Raw genomic sequence first — 7,795 nt, 5'->3', positions numbered from 1 at the left:
CATTTGCCTGCAAATGCCATAATTTTATCATTCTTTATGACAGAGTAATATTCCATTGTATATATATACCACAGTTTCTTTATCCATTCATCAATTGAAGGACATCTAGGTTGGTTCCACAATTTGGCTATTGTGAACTGAGCAGCTATGAACATTGATGTGGCTGTATCTCTGTATATGCTGATTTTAAATCCTTTGGGTATAGGCCAAGGAGTCGGATAGCTGGGTCAAATGGTTGTTCCATTCCAAGTTTTCTAAGGAGTCTCCATACTGCTTTCCAGAGTGGCTGCACTAATTTGCAGCCCCACCAGCAATGTATGAGTGTACCTTTCTCCCCACATCCTCGCCAACACCTGTTGTTGCTTCTGTTCTTGATAATCGCCATTCTAATTGGGGTGAGATGGAATCTTAGTGTGGTTTTGATTTGCATTTCTCTTATTACTAGAGATGTTGAACATTTTTCCATATGTTTGTTGATTGCTTGTAGATCTTCTTCTGTGAAGTGTCTATTCATTTCCTTAGCCCATTTGTCGACTGGATTACTTGCATTCTTGGTGTAGAGTTTTTTGAGTTCTTTATAGATTCTGGCAGATTAGCGCTCTATCTGAAGTATGATTGGCAAAGATTTTCTCCCACTCTGTAGGCTCTTTCTTTGCATTGCTGATAGTTTCCTTTGCTGAGAGAAAGCTTTTTAGTTTGAATCTATCCCAGTTATTAATTCTTGCTTTTATTTCTTGTGCTATTGGAGTCCTGTTGAGGAAGTCTGGTCCTAAGCCGACATGTTGAAGCTGTGGACCTACTTTTTGTTCTATAAGATGCAAGGTCTCTGGTCTGATTCCGAGATCCTTAATCCATTTTGAGTTTAGTTTCATGCATGGTGAGAGATATGGGTTTAGTTTCATTCTGTTGCATATGGATTTCCAATTGTCCCAGCACCATTTGTTGAAGAGGCTATATTTTCTCCATTGCATATTTTTGGAACCTTTGTCTAGTATGAGAAAATTGTATTTATTTGGGTTTGTGTCCATATCCTCTATTCTGTACCATTGATCCACCTTTCTATTTTGGTACCAATACCATGCCATTTTTGTTACTATAGCTTTGTAGTAGAGTTGAAGATCTGGTATTGCGATACCCCCTGCTTCACTCTTTCTGCCAAGGATTGCTTTAGCTATTCTGGGTTTTTTATTCTTCCAGATGAATTTCATAATTTCTTGCTCTATTTCTGTAAGGTACATCATTGGGATTTTAATTGGAATTGCATTGAATCTGTATAGCACTTTTGGTAGTATGGCCATTTTGACAATATTAATTCTTCCTATCCAAGAACATGGGAGATCTTTCCATCTTCTGAGGTTTTCTTTAATTTCTTTCTTTAGTGTTCTGTAGTTCTCATTGTAGAGGTCTTTCACCTCTTTTGTGAGATTGATTCCCAAGTATTTTATTTTTTTCGAAGCTATTGTGAATGGGGTAGTTTTCCTAATTTCTCTTTCTGAAGATTCATCGCTTATGTATAAAAATGCCTTAGATTTATGTGCATTGATCTTATATCCCGCTACTTTATTGAATTCACTTATGAGATCTAACAGTTTTCTGGTGGAATTTCCTGGTTCCTCTAAGTATACAATCATATCATCAGCAAATAGGGATAGTTTGAGTTCTTCTTTTCCTATTCGTATCCCTTTAATTTCTTTGGTCTATCTAATTGCTCTGGCTAGAGTTTCAAGGACGATATTGAATAGAAGTGGTGAAAGAGGGCATCCCTGCCTTGTTCCAGCTTTTAGAGGGAATGCTTTCAGTTTTTCACCATTTAGAATAATATTAGCCATGGGCTTAGCGTAGATGGCCTTTACAATGTTAAGGAATGTTCCCAATATCCCTATTTTTTCTAGTGTTTTGAGCATGAAGGGATGCTGTATTTTATCAAATGCTTTTTCTGCATCTATCGAAATAATCATGTGATTCTTGACTTTAAGTCTATTGATATGGTGAATGACATTTATTGATTTCCTGATGTTGAACCAACCTTGCATCCCTGGGATGAAACCCACTTGATCATGGTGCACTATCTTTTTAATATGTTTTGTATGCGATTTGCTAAAATTTTGTTGAGAATTTTTGCGTCGATGTTCATTAAGGATATTGGTCTGAAATTTTCTTTCCTCGATGTGTCTCTGTCTGGTTTAGGTATCAGGGTAATATTGGCTTCATAGAATGAGTTTGGGAGGGTTCCTTCCTCTTCTATTTTATGGAATACTTTGAGAAGTATTGGAATGAGCTCTTCTTTAAAAGTTTTGTAGAAATCGGCTGAGAACCCATCTGGTCCTGGACTTTTCTTTGTTGGTAGGCTTTTGATGACTTCTTCTATTTCATTACTTGAAATTGGTCTATTTAAATTGTGTATGTCCTCCTCGTTCAGTTTAGGCAATTCATAGGTCTCTAGAAATCTGTTGATGTCTTCGAAATTTTCTATTTTGTTGGAGTATAGATTTTCAAAATAGCTTCTAATTATGTTTTGTATTTCAGTCGTGTCTGTTGTGATATTTCCTTGTTCATTCTGAATTTTAGTGATTTGGGTTTTCTCTCGTCTTCTCTTTGTTAGTGTGGCTAAAGGTTTATCAATTTTGTTTATTTTTTCGAAGAACCAACTATTTATTTTGTCAATTTTTTGTATTGTTTCTTTTGTTTCAATTTTGTTGATTTCAGCTCTGAGTTTGACTATTTCCTGTCTTCTACTACTTTTGGTGTTGGTCTATTCTTCTTTGTCTAGGGCTTTGAACTGTAGTGTAGGTCATTTATGTTTTGAGTTTTACTTCTTTTATTAAATGCGCTCCATGAAATAAATCTTCCTCTAAGTACTGCTTTCATAGTGTCCCAGAGATTTTGATATGACATTTCTTTGTTCTCATTTACCTCTAAGAATTTTTTAATTTCCTTCCTAATATCTTTTGTTACCCATTCATCATATAATAGCATATTGTTTAATCTCCAGGTGTTGGAGTAGTTTCTTTTTTTTACTCATTTCATTATTTCTAACCTTCAATCCATTATAATCTGATAGAATACAAGGTAGTGTCTCTATCTTCTTGTATTTGCTGACATTAGCTTTGTGGCATAATATATGGTCTATTTTAGAAAAGGATCCATGTGCTGCTGAGAAGAAAGTCTATTCGCTCTTGGTTGGATGGTATATTCTATAAATGTCTGTTAAGTGTAAATTATTGATTGTGTTATTGAGATCTATGTTTTCTTTGTTCAATTTTTGTTTGGAAGATCTGTCCAGTGGTGAGAGAGGCATGTTAAAATCACCTAGTATTATTGTTTTATGGTCTATTTGGTTTCTAAAATTGAGAAGGATTTGTTTAACATACATGGATGAGCCACTGTTTGGGGCATAGATGTTTATGATTGTTATATATTGCTGATTTATGCTTCCCTTAAGCAGTATGAAATGTCCTTCTTTATCCCTTCTGACTAACATTGGCTTGAAGTCCACATTATCTGAAATGAGGATGGATACTCCAGCCTTTTTGCTGAGTCCATGTGCATGTTATGTTTTTCCCCATCCTTTCACCTTTAGTCTATGGGTATCTCTTTCTATGAGGTGAGTCTCTTGTCAGGCAACATATTGTTGGATCTTTCTTTTTAATCCAATCTGCCAGTCTATGTCTTTTGATTGATGAATTCAGGCCATTAACATTCAGGGTTATTATTGAGATATGATTTGTATTCCCGGTCATTTGGTTCATATTTAAAATTTTATTTATTTATTTATTTATTTTTTGACACATCTTGGTTCCTCTTTTATTTCACAGTTCCTTTAGGATAATTCCTCCCTTTGCTGATTTGCTTCTTTGTTTTTTATGTCTTCCTCATGAAATATTTTGCTGAGAATGTTCTGTAATGCTGGCTTTCTTTTTGTAAATTCTTTTAGCTTTTGTTTATCATGGAAAGATTTTATTTCATCGTCAAATTTGAAGGTAAGCTTTGCTGGGTATAAGATTCTTGGTTGGCATCCATTTTCTTTCAGAGCTTGAAAAATGTTGTTCCAGGCCCTTCTAGTTTTTTGGGTCTGGATTGAAAAATCTGCTGATATCCGTATTGGTTTCCCCCTGAATGTAATTTGGTTCTTTTCTCTCACCGCCTTTAAAATTCTGTCTTTATTTTGTATGTTAGGTATTTTCATTATAATGTGCCTTGGTGTGGGTCTGTTGTAATTTTGTGTATTTGGAGTCCTATAAGCCTCTTGGACTTGATTTTCCATTTATTTTTCAGATTTGGGAAATTTTCTGATACTATTTCTTCAAATAGATTGTTCATTCCTTTGGTTTGTTTCTCTAAGCCTTCCTCAATCCCAATAATTCTCAAATTTGGCCTTTTCATGATATTCCATAGTTCTTGGAGATTCTGTTCATGATTTCTCACCATCTTCTCTGTTTGTTCAACTTTGTTTTCGAGGTTAAATATTTTGTCTTCAATATCTGAAGTTCTGTTTTCCACGTGTTCTATCCTATTGGTTATGCTTTCTATGGAGTTCTTAATTTGGTTATTGCTTCCTTCATTACAAGGATTTCTGTTTGTTTTTTTTTTCAATATCTCTAACTCTTGATTGAAATGATCTTTTGCTTCCTGAATTTGCTCTGTTAACTGTTGATTGGTGCGATCATTCAATGCCTGCATTTGCTCTTTCTTCTCATCATTCAATGCCTGCATTTGCTCTTTCATCTCATCGTTTGCTTCCCTAATCATTTTAATTATGTACATTCTCAACTCCCTTTCTTTCATTTCTTCTGCCATGCTGTCATTGGATTCTATTAATGTAACATCTAGATTTGTTTGGGGCATTTTCTTCCCTTGTTTTCTCATATTGTTCAGGAATCAGTGGGTCATTAAGATATTGCAGATTTCCTCTATCGACTTATAAATTCCCTGAAGATTGCTAGTATATCCCCTCTTACCTTCAGTAGCCTGAAGTCTTGGAGGAAGTTGATAATGCGGATCTCCACGAAGAAGCTGCCTCTCTAGGGTGGTGACCCTCAGGTGGCGTATATTCCCTGCTAGTGGTCAGAGGTGTCTCCACTTGTTGACCAATGGTCATCCAACGGGGAACTAGGTTGCGGGCTGAGGCAAGTCCTGTTTGTGCCTGTGTCTCTGGTTTTACCATCCCTGTGGGAAAACCTCTCCCGGTAGGGAAGACTCTCTCGGTGGGAACGTCTCGCTGGTCAGTTCCCCTCCTAGAGGTTCCCCTCAATCTACAACTACCGCCTGGGCTGGACTGTTTTCCTCTGTAACGTTCCCAGGGCCCCGGACCTACCTCCTGGGCCTGGGAGCCTCACCCTCCACAGGCGAGTCTCCTTAGGCTGCCTCTCCCAGATAATCTGCCCGCAGTCCTGGAAACTTCACTCCGCCCCTAGGCGTGTCTCTGTGCGGCTCTTCCAGCAAGAAGCCACCTAGCTCCTGGGACCCTACTCTGCACCTAATCGCCTGGCTATGCAGCCCCTCCTCTGATTCGCCACCTGGAGCCCTGTACAATAGCTCCGATACCCAGAGACCGGCCACACACCTCCTCCACCGGACAGCAGCCCGGTTTCCGACGCAGTCACTAGGAGTCCAAGCAACTCACTTCACGTCTCCTCCTCCCACCAACCTCCCGTAGCCCTAGGCAGTCACTCCAAGCCCAAGTGACCCGCCCTGTTCCTCCTCCTCCTCCTCCTCGGAGTAGCCCCCCGGCTGTTCAGGGGCGGTGGCTCTGAGACCAAGTGACCCACCGTGCTCCTCCTCCAGGCAGGCCACCAGTGTTCAGGAGTGGTCGCTTTGAGTGCAATCAACTCACCACTCGCCTCCTCCTCTGGCAACCGCCTGTGGCTCTGATGCAGTCACACCTAGACCAAGCGACCCACCGCGCTTCTCCTCTTCCTCTGAGCAACCCCCCGGGTGTTCAGAAGTGGTTGTTCTGAGTCCAAACAGCTCGCAGATGGAGCTCCTCCTCTGGCAACCGCCTGTGGCTCTGATGCAGTCACTCCTAGACCAAGCGACCCGCTGCGCTTCTCCTCTCCTCCAGACAACCCCCCGGTTATCAGAAGCGATTACTCTCAGTCTAAACAGCTCACCACGCAGCTCCTCCTCAGGCAGCCACCTGGAGCCCCAGTGGTTGCTCCAAGTCCAAGCACTGTGCTGAGCCACCTCCTCTACGATGATCCCAGTTGTATGTGTTTACCGCTCCAGCGGGGGGAGGGGCGTCTCACCGAGCAACTCCACTTCACAAATTCCCTGCGTTCCGGGGCTACCGCCCCATCCGGGATGCCTCCCCAATGGAGAGACTCACCCGGCGGCTTTGAGTTGGTCCCAAGTCTCTCACTATCTCCTCTTTTGAATCCTGCATCCTGGAGCAATGTGAAATGCAGCCGCCCTCTAGGCCGCCATGTTGAAACCCTTAGAGTTGTTTTAACTTGCATTTCTCTAATGACTAGATATGTTGAACAATTTTCATAAATTTTTAATTGCCTGTAATTCTTCTACTGTAAAGTGTCTGTCTAGTTCCTTGGCCCATTTATTGATAGGGTTCTTTGCATTTTGGGTGTATGGTGAGGTTTAAGCTAAAGTCCATGGATGAGAAGTCATTTACTCTGGTGGGTACACTGTCACATATGGAAAGATCCAATGTGGGACACAGCTGGGAAATTTCATGATGGTGGTCATTGAACCTGAAGGGGGATAAGAAAGGGAGAGGATTGAACAATGGAAGGTGAAGACATGAGCAAGAACCAAGCCCTGTAGGGTTATCACAGATCTTACTACGGAATATGAACTACATTCAAAGATCTTTTGAAATGAGAGTAAAGAGGAATTGCTGCTATTTAAGCAAAAATTCTCAATTATCAAACCAAATTCACCAAAGTGCATCAAGATTTATACACCATGGCCAAGTGAGATTTTCTCAGGTGTAGAAGCCTGGTTCATCATTCAAAAACAGTTAATGTACTTCATCACACCATAGGATAAGGAAGAAAAATCACAGGATTATATCAACATTTGCAGAAAAAGTATTTAATAAAATTTGACCCCCTTCATTGTAAGGACATTCTGTAAACTATAAATAAAAGTTCCTAAGGTTAAAAAAAAAAGAGTATTTTCAAAGCAATCAAAACTGACATTATCTTTAATAGTGAGAGTCTAGAAGCTTTACTTATACGATCAGTTTTAGTCAGCTTTTGTGTCACTGAAACCAAACCTATCTCTTCCTGTCACAAACTATCTACTACAGTTATTGCCCAGTTAACCAGTATCAGTGGATTAGTCCACTCATTAGATGAAGACTCTCATGAGCTAATCATTTCACCCCCAAAGATTCTTGCACTACCTCACACAGGAGATTGTGCAGGACACATCATATCTAAACCATAACAATCAGGAACAAGGGAAGGATGTTCCCTCTCACCACTTTTCAACATTGTACTCAATAGTAAGACAAGAAAAAGAAACTGTATACTATTTAGAAGAAGTAAAACCATCCTTTAGTGCCAGAACTACCTGACATCTTCAAATGGCTGCCAGTTGGTACCTGAGACCTCCACTTTCTAGGACTACTTGTTCTTTACTCAGGGTTCCATGGTGGAATGAGAAGAAATGGAAGGTGGAGAGGGATAGACACCTGCATGCATAAAGGAGTCAGCCTGGACACATAAAGAGAGGGAGAAAACTGCCTTTTCTACTTATTAAACTAGGCTGTGTAAAGGCAAGGCTCCTGTCTACTAAATGACCAGCCATGACTACATTTATAGTTTTATGTCACAAA

Source organism: Sciurus carolinensis, chromosome 11, assembly GCF_902686445.1.
Source record: "Sciurus carolinensis chromosome 11, mSciCar1.2, whole genome shotgun sequence".
Classification (NCBI taxonomy): Eukaryota; Metazoa; Chordata; class Mammalia; order Rodentia; family Sciuridae; genus Sciurus; species Sciurus carolinensis.
The sequence above is the reverse complement of the archived record's forward strand: the minus strand, read 5'-3'. Positions refer to the sequence as shown.